Genomic DNA, 19654 nt, shown 5'->3' with positions numbered 1-19654 from the left:
GTGTGCGTGTCGTACTTCTGTGTGCGGTTGACTTGTACGGGCTGTTGGGGGGGTTCTTGGTCGCTTAAGGGGGGGTGTGCGTGTCATACTTGTGCATGCGGGTGACTTGTACAGGCCGTTGGCGGGTGGGGGGTTCGCGTAGGCATGATGGGGGTGTGCGTGTCATACTTGTGCGTGTGGGTGACTTGTATGGGCCGTTGGTGGGGGGGTTCGCGTAGGCTTGATGGGGATGTGTGCGTGTCGTACTTCTGTGTGCGGTTGACTTGTACGGGCCGTTGGGGGGGTTCTTGGTCGCTTGAGGGGGGGTGTGCGTGTCATACTTGTGCATGCGGGTGACTTGTATGGGCCGTTGGCGGGTGGGGGGTTCGCGTAGGCATGATGGGGGTATGTGCGTGTCGTACTTGTGCGTGCGGTTGACTTGTACGGGCCATTGGCGGGGGGGTTCTTGGTCGCTTGGGGGGGTGTGCGTGTTGTACTTGTGCGTGCGGTTGACTTGTACGTGCCATTGGGGGAGGGTTCTTGGTCGCTTGAGGGGGGTGTGGTGTCGTACTTGTGCGTGCCGTTGACTTGTACGGGCCGTTGGGGGGGTTCTTGGTCACTTGAGGGGGGGTGCGTGTCGTACTTGTGCGTGCGGGTGACTTGTACGGGCCGTTGGTGGGGGGGGGTTCTAGGTCACATGAGGGTGGGTGTGCGTGTCGTACTTGTGCATGTGTTTGACTTGTACGGGCCTTTGGGGGGGTTCTTGGTCGCTTGAGGGGGGTGTGCGTGTCATACTTGTGCGTGCGGGTGGCTTGTACGGGCCATTGGCGGGTGGGGGGTTCCCGTAGGCTTGATGGGGGTGTGTGCGTGTTGTACTTGTGCGTGCGGGTGACTTGTACGGGCCATTGGCGGAGGGGTTCTTGGTCGCTTTGGGGGGTGTGCGTGTCGTACTTGTGCATGCGGGTGACTTGTACGGGCCGTTGGAGGGTGGGGGGGCTCGCTTAGGCTTGATGGGGGTGTGTGCGTGTCGTACTTGTGCGTGCGGGTGACTTGTACGGGGCGTTGGCGGGGGGGTTCGCGTAGGCTTGATGGGGGTGTGTGCGTGTTGTACTTGTGTGTGCGGTTGACTTGTATGGGCCGTTGGGGCGGGGTTCTTGGTCGCTTGAGGGGTGTGTGTGTCGTACTTGTGCATGCGGGTGACTTGTACGGGCCGTTGGCGGGTGGAGGGGGTTCGCATAGGCTTGATGGGGGTGTGTGCGTGTCGTACTTGTGCGTGCGGTTGACTTGTACGGGCCGTTGGGGGGGGTTCTTGGTCGCTTGAGGGGGTGTGTGCGTGTTGTACTTGTGCGTGCGGGTGACTTGTACGGGCCGTTGGCGGGTGGGGGGGTTCGCGTAGGCTTGATGGGGGTGTGTGCGTGTCGTACTTGTGCGTGTGGGTGACTTGTACGGGCTGTTGGCGGGGGGGTTCTTGGTCACTCGAGGGGGGGTGTGCGTGTCGTACTTGTGCGTGCGGGTGACTTGTACTGGCCATTGGCAGGGGGGTTTCTTGGTCGCTTGAGGGGGGGTGTGCGTGTCGTACTTGCGCATGCGGTTGACTTGTACGGGCCGTTGGCGGGTGGGGGGGTTCGCGTAGGCTTGATGGGGGTGTGTGCATGTCGTACTTGTGCGTGCAGGTGACTTGTATGGGCCGTTGGCGGGGGGGTTCTTGGTCGCTTGAGGGGGGTGTGCGTGTCATACTTGTGTGTTCGGGTGACTTTTACGGGCCATTGGCGGGTGGGGGGGTTCATGTAGGCTTGATGGGGGTGTGTGCGTGTCTTACTTGTACGTGCGGGTGACTTGTATGGGCCGTTGGTGGGGGGGTTCGCGTAGGTTTGATGGGGATGTGTGCGTGTCGTACTTCTGTGTGCGGTTGACTTGTACGGGCCGTTGGGGGGGTTCTTGGTCGCTTAAGGGGGGGTGTGCGTGTCATACTTGTGCATGCGGGTGACTTGTACAGGCCGTTGGCGGGTGGGGGGTTCGCGTAGGCATGATGGGGGTGTGCGTGTCTTACTTGTGCGTGTGGGTGACTTGTATGGGCCGTTGGTAGGGGGGTTCGCGTAGGCTTGATGGGGATGTGTGCGTGTCGTACTTCTGTGTGCGGTTGACTTGTATGGGCCGTTGGGGGGGTTCTTGGTCGCTTGAGGGGGGGTGTGCGTGTCATACTTGTGCATGCGGGTGACTTGTATGGGCCGTTGGCGGGTGGGTGGTTCGCGTAGGCATGATGGGGGTATGTGCGTGTCGTACTTGTGCGTGCGGTTGACTTGTACGGGCCATTGGGGGGTTCTTGGTCACTTGGGGGGGGTGTGCGTGTCGTACTTGTGCATGCGGGTGACTTGTACGAGCTGTTGGTGGGTGGGGGGTTCACGTAGGCTTGATGGGGGTGTGTGCGTGTCGTACTTGTGCGTGGGGGTGTCTTGTACGGGCCGTTGGCTGGGGGTTCTTGGTCGCTTGAGGGGGGTGTGCGTGTCGTACTTGTGCGTGCGGGTGACTTGTACGGGCCATTGGCGGGAGGGGTTCTTGGTCGCTTGAGGGGGGGTGTGCGTGTCGTACTTGTGCGTGCGGTTGACTTGTACGGGCCATTGGGGCGGGGTTCTTGGTCGCTTGAGGGGTGTGTGTGTCGTACTTGTGCATGCGGGTGACTTGTACGGGCCGTTGGCGGGTGGAGGGGGTTCGCATAGGCTTGATGGGGGTGTGTGCGTGTCGTACTTGTGCGTGCGGTTGACTTGTACGGGCCGTTGGGGGGGGTTCTTGGTCGCTTGAGGGGGGGTGTGCGTGTTGTACTTGTGCGTGCGGGTGACTTGTACGGGCCGTTGGCGGGCGGGGGGGTTCGCATAGGCTTGATGGGGGTGTGTGCGTGTCGTACTTGTGCGTGCGGGTGACTTGTACGGGCTGTTGGCGGGGGGGTTCTTGGTCACTCGAGGGGGGGTGTGCGTGTCGTACTTGTGCGTGCGGGTGACTTGTACTGGCCATTGGCAGGGGGGTTTCTTGGTCGCTGGAGGGGGGGTGTGCGTGTCGTACTTGCGCATGCGGTTGACTTGTACGGGCCGTTGGCGGGTGGGGGGGTTCACGTAGGCTTGATGGGGGTGTGTGCATGTCGTACTTGTGCGTGCAGGTGACTTGTATGGGCCGTTGGCGGGGGGGTTCTTGGTCGCTTGAGGGGGGTGTGCGTGTCATACTTGTGCGTTCGGGTGACTTGTACTGGCCATTGGCGGGTGGGGGGGTTCGTGTAGGCTTGATGGCGGTGTGTGCGTGTCTTACTTGTACGTGCGGGTGACTTGTATGGGCCGTTGGTGGGGGGGTTCGCGTAGGCTTGATGGGGATGTGTGCGTGTCGTACTTCTGTGTGCGGTTGACTTGTACGGGCCGTTGGGGGGGTTCTTGGTCGCTTGAGGGGGGGGTGTCGTGTCATACTTGTGCATGTGGGTGACTTGTACGGGCCGTTGGCGGGTGGGGGGTTTGCGTAGGCATGATGGGGGTGTGCGTGTCATACTTGTGCGTGTGGGTGACTTGTACGGGCCGTTGGCGGGTGGGGGGTTCGCGTAGGCATGATGGGGGTATGTGCGTGTCGTACTTGTGCGTGCGGTTGACTTGTACGGGCCATTGGGGGGTTCTTGGTCACTTGAGGGGGGGTGTGCGTGTCGTACTTGTGCATGCGGGTGACTTGTACGAGCTGTTGGTGGGTGGGGGGTTCACGTAGGCTTGATGGGGGTGTGTGCGTGTCGTACTTGTGCGTGGGGGTGTCTTGTACGGGCCGTTGGCTGGGGGTTCTTGGTCGCTTGAGGGGGGTGTGCGTGTCGTACTTGTGCGTGTGGGTGACTTGTACGGGCCATTGGCGGGGGGGTTCTTGGTCGCTTGAGGGGGGGTGTGCATGCGGGTGACTTGTACGAGCTGTTGGTGGGTGGGGGGTTCACGTAGGCATGATGGGGGTATGTGCGTGTCGTACTTGTGCGTGCGGTTGACTTGTACGGGCCATTGGGGGGTTCTTGGTCACTTGAGGGGGGGTGTGCGTGTCGTACTTGTGCATGCGGGTGACTTGTACGAGCTGTTGGTGGGTGGGGGGTTCACGTAGGCTTGATGGGGGTGTGTGCGTGTCGTACTTGTGCGTGGGGGTGTCTTGTACGGGCCGTTGGCTGGGGGTTCTTGGTCGCTTGAGGGGGGTGTGCGTGTCATACTTGTGCGTGCGGTTGACTTGTACGGGCCGTTGGCTGGTGGGGGGGTTCGCGTAGTCTTGATCGGGGTGTGTGCGTGTCGTACTTGTGCGTGTGGTTCACTTGTATGGGCCGTTGGCGGGTGGGGGGTTCGCGTAGGCTTGATCGAGGGGTACACATGTGGTATGTGTTGATGCCTCTTGCTGTGAGGCGAATAATCCCATACAAATCATTCTTCATGCGCGAGCACTTTGGCCCGTACGAATCGCGGACAGGCTTTTCGTACAGGATCGTACTAGTGTGTTTGTACGGCATGTTTACAAATCGTATGGTAGGATTCCCAATGCTTATTCGTACGGGTCATCGACTGTGGTTCGTACAGTTTGCTGATATTCGTACGGCAATCGACGGAAATGGATCGTAATTCGCAGGTCGGACGGTAGTTTCCCATTCGTACGGATTCGGCTACGAACACCAATCGTACGGCAGATTATTTTACCGGATCGGAATCGAGGTCCAAGTGAATTAATCCCTTACTCTCTCTTTTGTTATTACATAACTGCAAAGGCACCCCTGCTGCCTGCACAGCACCCAGAGCATCCTTGGGCATCTTTCATCAATGGCGTCTGCAGCATCAGGACCACTCCATTGAAGTCTATGGCAGTCGTGCTGTAAAGTTTGGAACTGGACTGGAAGACTCTTTAGGGGCCAGGTAACTGTCAGAATATTCTCTATCAACATTAAGACCTTTTCCCTGTTGGAGCTGGTCACCCAAGTCTGGTCAGAGTAGTTAAACTTTCCAAAAATGTGCAAACTTTACGGGTACTATTGCTTGTTTGCAGTTGAATTGAAAATTATGTTTTCTTACCAAATCTATACCTACTGAACAAACTGGTGGATTTTCCTTATCTGGGAATCTAAAAATTCATAAAAGTATCATATATTTTATAATTTGGTATTGGGTTTCTTTTGTGTTTTGTGGTTTTCTTATATTGTTGTTTGGCACTGGTAAAACTTTACACTAGTTCCTTTGTTTAAGCCTTGGTGCTCCGAGCCATAGCTACTCAAGGGTGAACTTAATGTTCAACAAATTACCCTAAATGGACCTAAGACAGTTTTTGCGAGTGTATTATATAGTAAGGCCGCACAGCCATACCATATAATACACCCACATCCTCACACCCTTTCTCGCTTATCTGTTAAGGCTAATGCTGCGCTTTTTATTCAATCTTCCACTCTCTCTAATCTGGGCTGACATCAAGGCAAGGATCACATCCTCACTAATGGCCACAACAACATAGTCTGTGCTCTAGGTAATGTGCAGTCTTCTCGGAATGCATGTGCTTACAAAATATAGTCTACTTGAGGCCATAAATATGACTTTTTTTCAACTGAAACCTGGCTAAAAGAGAACTTGGGTCTGGCCTTATCAATGGCACTTCAACTGAGGTGTGCACCTTGAGCACTATGCCACTTTCTGAGGCTGAGATGCTCTATTTCACTCTGGCTACCTCCTCTAAGCACTCACTATGAGTTATAACTGTTTACAGACCACAACACAACACAGTCTAAGGTATAGATAATAATATTTTTTATGTACATATAACAAAAACAATTATTCAAATAAACAGTGCATTGTGTCCCCAGTGAACATGGAACCAAAAGCATTTGTGACATATATGTAACAAGAAAAAAAATGGTTTCCAACAAAATATCAAAGTCGACCATCCAAAGAAATCGTGACCTTAATTGATTGTTCTCCATGAAGCAAACCAAATATTTGGAAGCACTGCTGAGCTCACCAGGACAGTCATCGGTTGGCCTGGTCAATCCAACACGGGCATTGTCGTTCTGAGAAAAAATTGCACAAGCAGCAGCACTTCAGTGCAGACCAGCTTCCCCATCATCTCCCCTTCCCCTCGCTGGGTGTCCAGCTGGGTCCCATGTGAGTAATCGTTTGTTTCACTTTTCACCTCTGTGGTGCACACCCATCACGATGACAGAGCATCCATCCTCTCAGATGTCCCTATATCATTAGGTCCTGAGGAGACCCTACATCCTATAGGGGTCGAAACGCCGTAGAAGAAAACAAAGCAAACCACTCCTGCTACAGATTTCTTTGGATGGTAGACTTTCAATTTTTTTTACATGTTACAAATATGTCACAAATGCTTGTAGGTTCCATGTTCACTGGGGACACAATATACTGTTTATTTGAATAATTGTTTTTGTTATATGTACATAAAAACTATTATTATCTATACCTTAGACTGCGTTGTGTTTTGTTCTTCTGCTTTTGATATCACAGTAACCCATTCTTTCAATGTGATTGCGCATATAAATATCAGTCTTCCAGATATATTTAATTTCGCCACAGGAACCACTGTTTCTGCTTAGGACAAACTCCTGGACACAGCAGACTCCCATGCTAGATTCTAGACATGGCGGAAGATGCCAAAGCCTCGGGCAGCCTTATTTCCCCAGACACCCTCTTTAGCTAGGCTCAGAGGGCGATCATTCTTCAAGGAAACGCCAATGCTGCAATCTCTACAAAGCATCGCTGGTCTTTGCTGATAAAGATAGCCCTAAGTTAGGGGAACTGGCCACCTCAGAGGCTGGTCCAGTGGCTGAGGGTAATCTCTTTGGCGACCCCTTTATTAAGGAATTGGGCAAATTTGTAAGTACTTTTGACTCGCTGGATAAGGCCCAAATGTCCATAAAGCGCATCTCCACCCCGCCAGTTTTTGGTTCAGCCGGTCGTGGCAGGGGGCGCTCGACCAGCCGTCCCTACAACAGAGCCTCCTACAAGTCTGCAGAACCTCATAGAGGACAGTGGCAGGATTCAGAGAGATTTGGAAACTTCTATCCCACCAGATCACATCCACGCCGCAGGGGTGGCAGAGGAAGCGGAAATGGTTCGTACAACAATCAACAAGGTGAGAATACAGCGCTTGGGGGATGTGAAAGTTGGGGGCAGACTGTAGTTTTTTTTCTACACAACTGGTCTTCGCTAACCTCAGACGCCTGGGTTTTACAGACTGACAAAGGGTTCCAAATAGAGTTTTCCGAGTTACAGACTCAACCGATTCGCCCCAAACCCTTGTTTTTCTCAAAAGATTAGATGGAACTAATAGACAGGTAGGTTTCAGAATATTTGTAGAAAGGAGCGATCCAACCCTCAACCTTGCACCCTCTAGGTTTTCTCAGCAACATCTTTCTCGTAGAGAAATGGGATGGGGCTATTGCCCAATAATAAACCTCAAGGAGTTCAACGAGTGGCTAGTTTACCTTGACTTCAAGATGGAGGATATTCACCTCCTCAGGGACCTTCTGCAAAAACAGGACTGGATGGTCCGTTTGGACCTCAAAGACGAGTAACTTACAGTCCCAGTTTTTTCTCCTCACAGACGTTTTCTTCTGTTCCAGACGAATTCACAGATCTTCTAGTTCACCTCCCTTCCTTTAGGTCTATCCTCCGCTACATGGTGCTTCACCATAGTAATGAAGCTGGTGGTGGAGCGCCTCAGATTGGAGGGGGTAAGGCTGATAATCTATTTGGACGATATATCATTATGAGTTAATGTCCCCAAAACTTGCTCGTCCAACTGCAATAAGTAGAAACCCTTTTAGAGACCCTGGGGTTTGTGATCAATGAATCAAAATCAGACCTTATCTCTTCTCAGAAGATGCAATTCCTGGCTTTCATGATAGATTCTGTCAATGCGACTCTATCCCTTCTGTCTCACAAACTATCCAAGATCAGACACGAACTGAGACGTACGCTAGCAAAGTCCACAATACCCTGACGCCATCTAGCCAGAGTGGTGGGCCTTCTATTGTCATCAATACAGGCAATATTTTCTGGGCCCCTTCATTACACGGCCCTCCAATGCCTCAAACATTCTCATCTGCGCATAGGTCCCACTTACTCCCAATTTGTGCCCTCCTCAGAGGAGGGAAAGACCGAGTTACAATGGTGAATCTCACACATGGAAGCCTGGAATGGCAGGCCATCTTCAGATCTCAACCCAACCTGGTGATAGAATCAGAGGCCAGCGGTTCCGGTTGGGGTGCCAGCTGCAGTGAAGTTTCTATCTGCGGAAAATGGTCCTCCTCTGAACAGGGTCTTCATATAAACTGCCTGTCTGACATTCCTAATACTGTCCCGGATGGAAATATAGGTAATGGGCGGGACCCCTCGCTACAAGATCCACATACTTTAGCCTCTATAGAGGCCTTAATTAAACTTCATCTTAACCCCATCAAATCAGTGTTATCTAAGATTGAGAAGTCATTAGCTATATTAACATCTGAATTAAAAACTAAGAATAGCACGACCTCTATGCCCGCTGTTTCTGTGACTCATCATCCCAACCCAAAACTGATAAAGCCTGGGGGCACCCTTCCCCAACAAACCTTACAAGCTCCCAAAGAGGTGACTACCACAGCGGTGGTCCACCAAAATCCTGTCCATACAATTAGCACTAAACCACAGCAAATACCAACCAATCTAGCTGTAAAAAAACCTGTTATCCCCTCCTTGCCTGGTCCCCCTGCCCAAACGGGCAACCTTACTAGCCTACCTATGACACGCCCTATAGCTAAAACACCAGCTACCAAAAACGCGGCTTATAACATAAGACGCAACGCACCTCGCTCAGCCCACCTCCCCCCAGAAGCAACACCGTATGTAGTTATCATGACCGGGGTCCCAGCGTTGCACGTCAATTCTGAGGAACCTGGATGGTCTTTAAAAAATAAGGTACTCCATTGGTTGTCGATGAATCGACCACTTCCCCCTTTTGCCAACAACGGTGTTGTCTCAGTTCGCAGAGTTCCCTGGGTAGGGAAGGAGCAAAAAACTATCCCAGGAGACTGCATTATAATAACTTTTGAAGACCCCCAAACCGTAGAACATATTTGCACATGGGGCGATCAAACATCTACCGAAGGAATTGGCACGAAAAGACTAGCTTTCTTTTACCCTCCTGCCCATTCCCTCCCACCGGTCCCGGAGTGGAACTGGACTCAGGTAGGGAACCGGAACAGAAATCCGGACTGGATAAACTGGCAAGGACAAGGAGGTAGAAACACCATGCCTTCTTCGGACTGGAGGGGTGTTCCCACGTACAACAGGTATCACTGTTTAGAGATGGTGGACTGACCACCAACAGTCAATGTCCTGGCCGATGGGAATTCCCCCACTTCAGGGTCACCACCCCCGACGCCAGTAAGCTCTCCCGTTCCCCCAATTCTGCCGAATAAAATTACGCCCCTACCACCATTGGCTACGTTAACTGACTCAGTGGGTTCACACACTTCCCATCACGCTGGTTCTCAGCCTTATTCCAACATTCCGCGTGTTAAGCATCGAGAGAGTTTGTCCTCCTCTCCTACCATTATCTCTAGCTCATCACGACACAGATTATCCCAAAATGGAAGGCCAGCACTTACCAATGGCCCATCATCGGCCTCTTTATTGCCTATATTATTCTGGAACGTAGCTGGACTGCGACCCAGGATGCTATCGGCATCATGGCTGGCTTTTGTCACTTCCCACAAGATAATGTGCTTCCAAGAGACATGGATAACCGACCCACTGCACATACAAGGCTATTTAACGTTCCACTCTTCGGCCAGTCCCTCAATACACGGCAGACGCAAGGGGGGTCTTGTGGTATACATATCAAACAAGCTTGAAGTAAAGAAAATTTCCCTTCAGTGTACCTCCTTGTACTATCAAATTCTTTTGATTACTTTTAAAAATGGTATGTCATATAGTCTTATTAATTTTTATAATAATCTTTCTCCCGCTGAATGTGTAAAAATTGTGTCCGAAATTTCACTCTTTATAAGCGAACAACGAGCTAAGCACGCATCAACTATGTGTAATATCATCTGGGGAGGGGATTTCAATGTACAATTGTGTTCTCATTATAAGAAGTCTGATTGTGGCCTCCTAGATGAAAACGATTGCCCTATGACACATTTTACACACTCCTCTGTAGGAGATTCTCTTAATGCTAGTCTAATGTCATTGGAACTGACTTACGCCAACGAACTTACTGACCCTCCAGTGGAATTTAATCCCACATTTCACGGCAGGGGCTGTTTTAGCACTATAGATTTTATACTTTGCTCATACTCTTTAAAGGGTACAGTTTCACAGTTCAGTACAGGACCAGAAATTTCAGGTGACCATTTTCCCAACACGATAGTGCTAATGCTAGCTATAAGCGTTCCTCACCCCATAAAGAAAAGCCTACTGACCCAAAAGGCATTGTCCATGGATAAAACTAACGGCTACTCCGTGAAATGGACTAGGATAGATCCAGTAGAAACATCAAGCTCTGTGATCTCCAAAGCACTCCCCTGGATAAATACATGTTTGAATGAGGCATCCTCCCCAGCGCAAATTATTTCTAGCTTCGGGGAAATTCTGAAAGTCATTCAGAAGGTACTATTCCGAACCTGTAAATCAGGTTGCCGCACGGAGCCAGGCTGGTTTAACACGGCATGCCGGAAAGCCTTAAACGCCCTAAAAAAAGAGCTCCACAATCCAATCAGAGACCAAACTAAAATAGCTAAGTTAAGATCTGAATACAAACAGGCCCAATTAAGCTGTAAGAGAGACCATAAAAACGAACTATGGGCCCAACTACATGAGAGTTGTAACAGAAAAGACAGCTCTCTATTCTGGAAAATAGTAAAATCTCCTTTCCTATGTGAGGGTAGTTCACATCAGCACCTGGATGTAGCAGTGTCTGCGGGCGAGTGGGTGACTCACTTTTCTAAAATCTTTAGTGACCCCCCCCCCCCGGAATGTGCCGCACATCCCAATCCAGTGACCGAGTCCCAAGATAAAGGGGTCTATCCAATTGACCTCAACTTCACCCTCGGAGAGGTCATAAGTGCATTATCATCCTCAAAATCCGGAAAGGCCCCTGGCCCAGACGGTGCACCATTAGATATATTTCTTTTAAATATCGATTTATGGTCTCCAATAATTACCCAGCTAATTGCGGCAGTATTAAAAGATGGCCTTCTGGACTCTTGGTCCTCCTCCATACTGCTTCCAATTTTTAAAAAAGGTGAGAGAAATAATCCTGCTTGCTACAGGCCCATCTCCCTCCTGGATTCGTTAGGTAAAGTCGCAGGTCGCCTAATTCTGGACCGTTTACAGGACTGGGCGGCAGAAAAGAATATCATTACGGACTTACAGTACGGATTCCGGGAGGGACTGGGCACTGTCGAACAAGCCCTAAACCTAACGCTTCTAATAGGGAAGTATGTTGGAGTAAAACGGGGAAACCTATTTATGGTCTACGTCGACCTCAGCGCGGCGTTTGATTGCGTAATCCACGCCAAGCTGTGGTCCATCTTGGATGAGTTGGGTGTTGACCCACCCCTTATCAAGTTTCTGCGCGAGCTTTATACTGGCGCCTCGGCTTGCGTAAGATTTGGTACGGGAGGAGAGTTAACACCTTCTTTTCCAATAAATCGCGGAGTAAGACAGGGCTGCATCCTGGCTCCCTTCCTATTTAATTTATACACCAATGGCTTGGAAGCCGCCATGTTAGAAGGGAGCCAGGATCTACCTACCATCAATAAGCGCCCGATTCCAGCACTCCTCTATGCTGATGACTCCGTAATTTTTGCTAGGACCTTAGTGCAGCTTCAGAAGCAGCTGGATAAATATTGCAACTACATGCTTTCACTCGGGTTAAAGGTCAATAAGACCAAGACCTTTGTCATGCAATCAGGGCCCAAGGTAAAAAGCTCCAAACATCTCTGCATTGAGCATTCAAAACTGGAACGCGTCAGGGAATACCCTTACTTGGGCATCCTAGTAGACGATAAGTTAACATGGAAAAGGGCGATGGTAACCAGGAGATTGCTTTACCAGCGAGCAACTTCCGCCCTCGTCTCATTTTCCAGAAAAATGGGTAAACCATCTCCCCCTGCACTGCTCAAAATTCATCAAGCAAAATGCTTGAGCATCGCCACATACGGAGCCGGAGTATGGGGCTACGTAAACGCGGATGAATTACAAAAAATTCAAAATGGCTTTGTAAAATACCTCTTGGCCCTCCCACGGAGCGCCCCCACTTATGGCTGTCATATTGAGCTTGGGATAGACTACTTAATAGACTATATCAAATGTCAACCAATGCTCCTATGGCATCGCATATGGACAAAGCCTCAGTGCCATCTGACACGCGCCCTGATTTCAGAATGTCTTGAGATGTCGTCCTGGAAAAACATCCCATGGTTGGCTTATGTGGTCAACTTCTTGAAAGATCTTGACCTCATACAGTATACCATTGAGCCTTCAGCTATCACTGAGATGAGTAGAAAAACTCTGAAACATCATTGCCTTAATCATTTAAGGGAACTCCGTATGTCCGGTGAAATATCCAAGCAATCCAACGCCCATATTTTGATGGCTCAGGTGTCCTTAGGAATACAGCCATACCTATCGTACCATATATCCAACTACGAAAAATACCTATTAACTAGGTTGCGCTTTAATTTGTTTTTTTTCGACTGGTTACTTTTCCTAAAACACTAATTTGGTCACACGAATTGGATAAATGTCCATGTGACAAGGTCTCCCTCCAATCAACCATGCATGTAGTACTGTTTTGTCACTACTATACAGAAACACGCAGGCGCTGGGTTTTACCATTGTTGCGCCAAATGGGGTTGAGGACCTGTCGCCCGGCGTTTCTAGCTTTGCAGCAGCTCGAATCGCAATATGTGGCAAAGAATTTAGCCCTGTTCTTGAAATCATGTATAACTATCCGCAAAACTTTAGAAATGAATCCCACCTGAATTCATGAATATCTGTACTAACTTTGTAAATGAACTAAAACTGTATTTTCCTTTATTTTACTTTTTAGAAAAAAAAAATACGCATATTATATTAATGTATTCATAATAACTGTGATTTTATGATGAAATGTTTGAATATGATGTACTTTTTATGATTAACATAATGGCTAATCGAATAAAAGATTTGAATTGAATTGAATTGAACTGCCTGTAATCTATTTCAGGCTTGTTCGCTGTGAAATGCGGGACCAAGGACAAGTTCCAATGTTGTGTCCTACTCAAGATGGACAATGTAGCAGCAATCCGCTACATCATCAATCTAGGGGGGACAAGGTCTAAAGCTTTAGCAAATCTGGCACGTGACATCTGGGAAAATTGTCTGTCCAACCAGGATATTTCTGTCAGCGGAACATCTTCTGGGTACGTCAAACCAGGTGGCGGATTGGTGCTCCTGCCACTGGAAATACAAGAGCATGTGGAAGGTACACCCCAAGGTTTTCCAGGAAATCCAATCTTGTTGGGGCCCCTTCTCGATAGACCTCTTTGCTTCATGACTGGATGCCCACCTGGAAAGGTACTACAGATGGCGTCCGGATCCGGAAGCATTGGCTGTGTATGCATTCCTTCAGAATTGGAGTGCAGAGCAGGGTTACGCATTTCCCTCCTTTGCAATGATAATGAGGGTATCAACCCAGGTGAGGAGACAGCAGCCGAATCTGGTGGTGATCACCCCGATTTGGAGGTCACAAGCCTGGTTTCCAGTTCCAACTTTCCTGGGATTTTCCAATCCGGCTACCCATCGGTCATGGTCTCCACAAAGATCCTCACGGGAATCCCCATCACCTCCTTGTCACGGGCAGCCTTCACCTGATGGCCTGGCTGGTTACAGGCAATGCTGGAAAGTTGGCCTGCCTCTTCTGCCTGGCCTCGATGGAGCAGTTGGTGTCTTTGAAAACAGGTGGATCCGATGGGGGACGATGTTGTCTAAGTCCTCAATTTCTTAGCCTCTTTGGCAAAGGAGGGCTTGGTCTATAGGTCGATCAATACATTTTGGTCAGCAATTTCAGCATGCCATATTCCGGAAGACAGTCACCCAATTGGCGCCACCCGCTAGTATGCAAGCTGCTGAGGCGTATCAGACTATCCATGCCCCCAGAACCTCGATACTCAGTTCTCTGGGATGTTAATAAAGTCTTAGACTTGTTCCTATTGTGGCCATCCAGTAAATACTTGTCCAGGAAACAAATGTTGGCAAAGCTAGCAACCCTTCTGTGCTTGATATCCTGTCACAGAGTTTCCGATGTGAGGGCCCTGGCTCTTACAGGCCAAGTCTTTACCCTAGAAGGAGTTACTTTTCATATTTCTAGGAGAACCAAATGGAATTCGAAGTCAGTGTCATATCCTGCTTTTCCTCATGTCCCTATATTATGTGTTTTTGAGTGCTCAGGGCCTACAAAGTGGCGACAATAGACATACATCCATTGGGCATCAAACAACTGTTTCTAGCCCTCACCAAACCACACGAGACAGTCTCCTCCCTTACGATTGTGAGATGGGTTTGCTGGGCGATGCAGGAGGCAGGGATAGATACCTCCCCTTTTGGGGCTCATTCTGTTTGGGGTGCAATGACATCAAAGGCTTTTTCCCTGGGGGCACGGCTGGAAGATATCCTTACTGCCTCAGACTGGTCCTCAGACTCCACCTTCAAGAGATTTTATTTTAAACCAGTGGTGTCACTGGCATATTTGGTGGTGAACAAGCTTTAAACTAGCCTAATCTGAAGCCTCCGGTCCTGCCATAGAATGCTAAATTTCCTAGCTATCGAAAAGTAAAGTTTCAATTCTATTAAGGAAGCGGAAGCGAGTATTAGACCATCCATTCAGTAGATACCCTCCCTGGACACATATGTATGTGCAGTGAGTAAAACGTTTTCAATTGGATTGGTCTGACAATGCCTTTTTATGATTGTCTTATTCTCATCCAGAAAGCTATTGTCACAGTTACCTTATGAACTTGTTGTTTTACATATCTCAGAGTTACAACTATTCTTTTTTGATTTAGGAACAGATGCTGGCAAACAGGAATAACCGAAGACTTGCTGGATGTAGTCGCAGGAAGAAAGAGGAGGGTAGAGGGTCCTCGAGGGAAGTTGTTGAATGTCCTCGTTCAGGATTCGTCACTTCTGTTAGATTTTTTAGCTTTCCATTTCCCTCTGCACCATGGGAAATTTAGTTTTATTGTTAATTTGGTTTTTTGATAAAAGCTGCTTGAGTGAAATAAATGGAGAAAGTAAAGCCCAATCCTCGCCTCCGGGTCCTTAATAGAATTGAAACTTTCCTTTACGATAGTTAGGAAATTTTGCATTAGCAAGTAGAGGTTACAAGCAAGCCTAAGTTCAATGGTCAGGGAATTATTTGAACTACCATTTAGAAGGCTACAGTCACAGAAAAGCTGCAATAAGACAACTGGTAATTAAAACAACAAGTATAATTATGAGCTGGGGTCCATTTAATTGTTTTCTGCTTCATGCTAATTAATGGGCTGCCTATTCTTAATAAATATATATCCTCCTTGGATACATAACTGTTTGTGCTGCTCTTATATTGATACAGTTTAAATATTGGATATCTGAATCCATAGTGTAGTGTAGTTCCTATATTCCCAATAGGCTCTGTGCATTGGAATAATATATCCTGCAGCTTAGACGTAGGACTTAAGTCGACTAGGTCTCTGCCGAATATATTAGACTTAATTGTGAGTTCCAGCTAGCTCAGAGGTCACTAGAAACATTCTTGAATAAACAATAAGGGATTCGTTTCTGATAACTATATAACATGACAACTTTATTTCCCCAGAATGAAACGTATCTCTAGAGTCGCGGAAACAATAGACGGCTATTTCACTCAGTCAATCGTGCATGCTTTGTTTCACCAGAGTTGCTTTAGAAATAGAGAGACTGGTGTTTTCAATAAAAGTATTTATTGAACAGTCTTATTTCTTAAGCATAAGAAATGCGCTACTACAATTGAAATGCTAGTTAAGAAGTACAATGCATATAATACGAATAGTATTATAAAATAGTACTGTAAGAGCATGATATGGTTTCTAAGCAATAAACATAGAATACATAAAATGCATAAAATACATACAGTGATAAAATAATGGCTAAAAGTACTCAACTGGTGCTTCTAAAATACGCCTACCCCGGTGTACCTAACCTAAGTCTAGTACGAGGGAGGAGCAAGTGTGGTGTAGCTTAAATCAAGTAATTTTCTGCCAAGAACCTGTTCCAAGAATTCTCTAAGGGTCTAATCAGCTCCATACCTTGGTTTTAGAATGATAGAGGTCTTGTATCTCTCTCTCAGGACTCGATCTCCCAGAAACCCGCAAGGGTAGCCTGGAAACACCGGAGCTGTGTTTCTCAGCAGAGAAAAGACAGCGTCTTCTCAGTGCGTCAGTTTGAGAGTCTGCTTCCTTCGGCACTTGCAGCAGCAGGGCGTCAGGCAAGTAGTTAGTCGATCTGCTCCTAAACCACTGTGTGTTTGACTGGGCACATGTAGGCATATTTATACTTTGAAGGTGCCGAGTTTGATGTAAGATTGGACATAATATCGTTACTAGTGCATCAGGTCCTTGAAAACTCCAGGAGTTCTGGGATAAATTAGGGATATATGACGTTACAACGCATATTTTTACAACGAATACCTTTACAACGACATTTTTACAACGCAAATACTATTACAACGCATGTATTTACAACGCATGTTTTTACAACGCAGGTACCTTTACAACGCATACCATTACAACGTAAGTATTGGTAAGTATATATTAATTTTTTAATTATAAATTAATTGAAATTAATATAATTTAATGTAATGTAATTTAATTTAATGTAATTTAATTTAATTAATTTAATTTAAATTTAATTTTACTTTATTTTTACCCTGTATCCCTGTACCCCAAAAACCCAAAACTGACCCTGAGCCCTAAAAATACCCCTTTACCCAAAAACCCAAAACTGACCCTGAACCCTAAAAATACCCCTTTCCCCAAAAACCCAAAACTGACCCTGAACCCTAAAAATACCCCTTTACCCAAAAACCCAAAAACCCAAAACTAACCCTGAACCCTAAAAATACCCCTTTACCCAAAAACCCAAAACTGACCCTGAACCCTAAAAATACCCCTTTACCCAAAAACCCAAAACTGACCCTGAACCCTAAAAATACCCCTTTACCCAAAAACCTAAAACTGACCCTGAACCCTAAAATACCCCTTTACCCAAAAACCCAAAACTGACCCTGAACCCTAAAAATACCCCTTTACCCAAAAACCCCAAACTGACCCTGAACCCTAAAAATACCCCTTTACCCAAAAACCCAAAACTGACCCTGAACCCTAAAAATACCCCTTAAAAAACCCAAACATATAACATTTTAAATATAATTATATACTTACCAATACTTACGTTGTAATGGTATGCGTTGTAAAGGTATCTAAGTTGTAAAAACATGCGTTGTAAATACATGCGTTGTAATAGTTTTTGCGTTGTAAAAGTTTCGCTGTAATGGTAGTGCGTTGTAAAAGTTGCGTTATAAAGGTTGTATACCATAAATTAGTATTCAAGCAGGGGGAAGTCCCTGACTGCTGAGGGCTGGTTTTTCCAAGAAATCATTGTGGATTCTCTGAGTTTAGTGGAAGTAGCCATGCCATATTTGGGCTGCACAGGCTAAGACTAAATAAGGTATTGATTCTCCTTATGCCTATATAAGGATTGGGTGAATTATACCTATATATGGGCATGAATCGGGAACATTTTACTAGGGTCCTAGATTCCCACATAACAATAGGAACCATATGTTTCCCTTTCTTTATGTAAACACACATTCCTGTCTTCCCTTCCAGCACTGGTGCACAATTTGCAGCAGAGTGCCTAAACCATGGTGCAATGGTGTCTGCATTTTTAGCATGATTGGTTTTGTTCATGAAGAGACACCTTCCGGTACAAAAACAATCCATGAAGGCTTTTTCGGGGAAAATAGTTCTCCTTGTTACGCCTGCTCTGGGGAGGTGTAAGGTTTTGGCGCTACTACAGGTTTAACTGATTTTGTAAACCTGGGGCAGTGTCAAAATCCATGAGCGGTGCATGGAAACACCCACCGCCACACCTATGGAATGCCTCTTTGACACAGTGTAAGGCAACGCAGTGACTTGCACTGGGCTGCCTTACACCATATCTACGAGGCCACTCAAAGCCACACAAAGTGGCTTTGAGTGGCCTTCTAGATAGGGATCTGCATACTGCACTTCTGGAGCATAAAATAATTATGCTCCTGTGACGCAAATAAAGGGGCTTGTAAATGAGCCCCTCAGTGTATTAGGTCTCGAAGCTCCTCAGTACCACAGCCAATAGAGTTGTATTAGACTGAGAACCTTGGGGTCTCGAATCACCTGAGCATTAGTACAGGGCCAATCTTGCTTTCCCTCTGATATCCCAATCTCCTTTGACCCAGAGCTTGATTTTCCCTCATTGTGACTCCCAGTGGAAGGAGGAGAGGCGATCTGGGCAGCAAGGTTGACATTCTTTAGGACCATCTTGACTGCTGGAAGTTAATGCTTAACTGATTGCCAACCCCACATTTATGATCCTAACACCTGAGTCACAAATAAAGTGCTAGAATCTCTTCCCTTCCTGCCACAGTAGGTCAGAGCAGCAAGGTCTGAGTGTCTGGCTTTGCTATGTTATGTTATATTGCATTCGTAGGGCACACTGTTACTCTAGAGTGTCCTGGCGCGAAATAGAGCTTTGCAATCTGAGTTGGTTGTACCAAACCAGGAGGCATGGCCCACCAGATTTAGGCTAGCTAGCATAGCACAGCATGTGGATACATTGCAAGCAGGATTAACACCACTATCACTAGGCACATACGCGAGAAATCTCAGGAGTCCTACCATTCCCACTGAGATGGCAGCAGCCATCTGGAAGAATGCTGGTGCTGACTTATCCACCTTAAAAATACTCACAAGCATCACCAGCAGTAGTCCCATTAGCACAACAGTTGCAGATCCTTCAGGCACTAACTGTACCCCTGGAACCTCCTGAGAGGTTTTATGGGGACACACATTTGAGCCGGTTGCAATTGTTCTGTAAACTGGCAGTGTTCTCAGACGTACAAACTAAGGTAGATGTTGTATTGTTGTATATAGAGGAACATGCTCTTAACTGGTCAGTGACACAAGATGAAAGAAATTACTCTATGTTAAAAAACGTTGCTACTTTTAGATACACAGGGCCCGATGTTAAAACCTAGTAAACTGTGATTCGCAAAATATAAATAAATTATGAATCACAACATCCAAATTCAAATTTAAGATTTACTACAAACCATCTTATCCAAATAGCAATTTCTAAATGTTTTCATTCACTAATTACCTATTTTCAATGTGCGATTTGATATGCATTTCATATTGCAAATCATTGGCTGCAAATTGAGAATGTCAGAGACCTAGGAAGTCAGCCAAAAGCATTTCTGCAAAGCCAGAGAGAAGACCACACCGCAAAATCACTATATTATACTTTTAGAAATCATCAGAAGGTCAAGTCAGATGCCATAAGCGGAATTAGGAAGAAAGAGAAACTGAAAATTCAGTGAC

The sequence above is a fragment of the Lissotriton helveticus genome, chromosome 7, assembly GCF_964261635.1.
Source record: "Lissotriton helveticus chromosome 7, aLisHel1.1, whole genome shotgun sequence".
Classification (NCBI taxonomy): Eukaryota; Metazoa; Chordata; class Amphibia; order Caudata; family Salamandridae; genus Lissotriton; species Lissotriton helveticus.
The sequence above is the reverse complement of the archived record's forward strand: the minus strand, read 5'-3'. Positions refer to the sequence as shown.